Source organism: Austrofundulus limnaeus, unplaced genomic scaffold, assembly GCF_001266775.1.
Source record: "Austrofundulus limnaeus strain Quisiro unplaced genomic scaffold, Austrofundulus_limnaeus-1.0 Scaffold354, whole genome shotgun sequence".
Taxonomy (NCBI): Eukaryota; Metazoa; Chordata; class Actinopteri; order Cyprinodontiformes; family Rivulidae; genus Austrofundulus; species Austrofundulus limnaeus.
In genome coordinates, this window is record NW_013952756.1 from 145,023 (window position 1) to 148,053 (window position 3,031).

General features: G+C 47.2%; 1 protein-coding gene across 2 annotated transcripts in view; it reads left to right on the forward strand.

The window, feature by feature from the left end:
* Positions 1 to 311: 311 nt before the first annotated feature.
* Positions 312 to 3,031, forward strand: part of dlgap4a (discs, large (Drosophila) homolog-associated protein 4a) — a 166,003-nt gene continuing 163,283 nt past the window's right edge. For both annotated transcript variants that reach the window (XM_014023029.1, XM_014023030.1), the window contains exon 1: positions 312 to 589. The gene's annotated coding sequence lies outside the window, so the exon portion shown is untranslated. The remainder of the gene's footprint in view (positions 590 to 3,031) is intronic.

Here is a 3,031-nt window from a genome sequence, read left to right on the forward strand (position 1 = left end):
TCTCTCTCTCTCTCTCTCTCTCTCTCTCTCTCTCTCTCTCTCTCTCTCTCCTCTGAGCATCACTCCTGACAAACGGACAGATTAAATAACACACCGTGTCGTCTCCTCTCTGATGCGCACTGTGATTCATCAACCACCGCTTGCTCGTGAGAGAGAGAGAGAGATCTCAGCTCGGATGAGTTCATTTTAAGGGGGCTGGTCTGAGTGTTTGGTCGTGGGCCCTCGGATGCCCCCCCCACCCCCCCCACCCACTCCTCATCCCGCGTCTCGACGGACCTGAACGCCGCAGCAACAGCAGCATCCAAAGAAACTGCGTTTTCCTCCGCCGCCGAAGATGGATGTGGAGCGTTGAAGCTGGCGCCGCCGCGCGCTCGGCCGCTGGACTGTGGAGGAAACACGCGGACGTTATAAGGGATAACAGCAAAGACGTTGTGCTTATAGGATTTTTATTATTATTATTTATTTAATTTGAAAAAAGGAATCAGCTCGTTTGGCCAGCCTGACGGATGTAAAGGAGCTGGATAACTATCGACACCCATCATCACCATCATCATCGTCATCTGGGGCCGGTCTGAACGCGATGTCAGAGGTAAGCTCGTTTCATTCCGGGGGGTTTGTCTGTCGGACACTGCGGCTCATCACCCGGCTGCACCGCCAGTGTCCTCTCCTCCGCGTGTAGCTGCCGCTGCTGCTGCTGCTGTTTTCAGGTCTGCTCACCTGTCGCCTCAGCAGCCCTGCAGCTGCTGGATGGAGGAACTTATTATGTCACGTCCACAGTCCGGTGTGGGGAGGAGAAACCACCTCAGACTGGATCTGGTTGATCCTGCATGGTCTCTGTTTTGTCCAGAATGACATCAAAATAATCAAAAAAAAAATATGTCGAACTTCTTATACCTCAGAAGAAATTGATTTGTGTGCAGTTGCTTGTCTTTTTGGAGTTTTGGTTACTTTTAAGGATCAAGCTGTGTGTTTCTGTCCTTGGTTCTCCTCAGCTCCTGTGATGCTGAAGATGGGTCTGCAATCGATTTGAGGCCTCTTTCTCTAACAGGACTTTCCTCAAATATAAAAAAAAAAAAACAACATTTAATTTGTTGGTAGAAAGGTGATTAATATTTCAAGCACTGCTCAATGGGGCTGTAAATCTGTGGATGGCTCACTGAGGGGTGTCAGTGTGCTGTGCACTGACAGTGTGGGCTGGATGGTGAGTAATCAGTGTTTCTGCTTCCTGGCTGCCCTTTTTACACGAGTACAACACGGCTGGTAGCAGAAACTCAAGCTCATGCAGTCTCAGTGTGGGGCAGTGCAAACACAGAACAGGAGTGTGGGGGTCTCCTCTGTTGGTGGGCCACTGAAGCAGCTCTGTGGAGTCGGTGTCACATCTGCTGCCTGGGGGCCCACTACCACCATGACGCTGTGTACCCACGGACTCTCAAGGAAGCCCAGCTGGCTCTGGTCCAGTGCGGTGGGTGTGTTTTTTTTTTTTTCTAAACCGAGCTTAGTCAGGCCTCCTGCAGGGAATGATTAGACATGATAGCGTACAGTATCACACAGATTACGTCAGCAGGCCGCAGATTATTCACAGTGTTTTCACACCAGGGCCCCCCCCAAAGGAATCCTGCGACAAATGAAGCAGAGCTCAAACAGTCACAGCGAGTGCATGAAGTTAATATTTGGACAGACGTCATTCAAGCAGCCTTCACGGAGAACGTATGAAAAGACTCGGGAGACGTTAAGAGCTTCAGCAGAAGTGAGGTGAGGTGTCACTCGAGGGCTTCCTCTTCCTGTAGCTCAGAACTTCAGTAACATTTGACTTTTTTCCTGTATATTTATTCAGTAGGAAGAATCAGATATCTTTGGGGGAGGGGGAGACAACAACACTGCCATATGAAAAGCTCTATAATTTGAAACAACAGTTCAGATCTTTTGAAGTGAGGTGCAGTAAACATTAATGTCTTACCTGCTGTAGATAGCCCTTTGAACCGTTTTATTCTACGACCCAGCTGCCTTGGATCTGGGAATGAAGTTGAAGGAATTTATTGGGGTGTACTACTACTATTGGGGTGGGACTACTGACTTTTAAAAACACTACACATTGTATAGTATTTTATTAGGTGAACAGTAATATATTTCTATAATGTGGTTATCTCTGACTCAATTGATGATTTTATGTGCAGACTGAGTTGTGTGGGGCTCTTGAGCAGGGTCTGACAGACTCAGGAGGCTGTTAGTGAGATACACGTCTGACTTAAAAACAACACATAAATAAGAACTGTGATGAACCATCAGGGTGAGGAGCGATGTATGACAGCCTGATTCCGTGTAGAGACAGCCTGGCCCTTTAATTTATGTCATGAGGTGGAGTCAGGTTGTGAAGAAGGCTGTTACTTGATATGTGTTTCCTGGGTTTTTTTGGGGAAAAAAAATATCACTACCGGGGTCTGAAAACATCGCTCAGTTCGCAACACTGTCATTGTTATGACTACCGGCAGCGTGTCCCGTTTTGTAAACAACCTCGGAGCGCCTCACCTCTAAGCTCCAACTAAAACAGTCGCGAAGCGCAATCTAACTAAAACACAACAGATAAGCAAAAATAAGTTTTGCTTACACAGACCCCAGACCTCGAATCTTGAACTCCCAGCCAGACGCTGTGCCCCCCAGGCTTCTGGCACACAGATCTTAACTACAGTAAAGGCACGTCGGGTCAGCAGCTGCAGTGGTTCTTAACTTGGGTTCGATCGAACCCTAGAGGTTCGATGAGCCGGTCTCAGGGGTTCGGTGGAGCCTCTGCCACGGAGGTAAAGACACACTTGTGTAAAGTTGTGATGACACGCCCCCACTTGGCCATCACTTGCTGTCAGAGAAATTTCTTGGCCAATCAGTGCTGGCCCCAAAAAAAGTATTTTGTGGATTCAAAATGACAAAAAACAAATTAACTTTAAAACAATAAAAAAAAGGTTATAAAAAAAAAAAAAAAAACTGAAAACCCCCCAAAACAGAAATCAAAGTGTCAAAAAAGGACTCAGTAATGAGT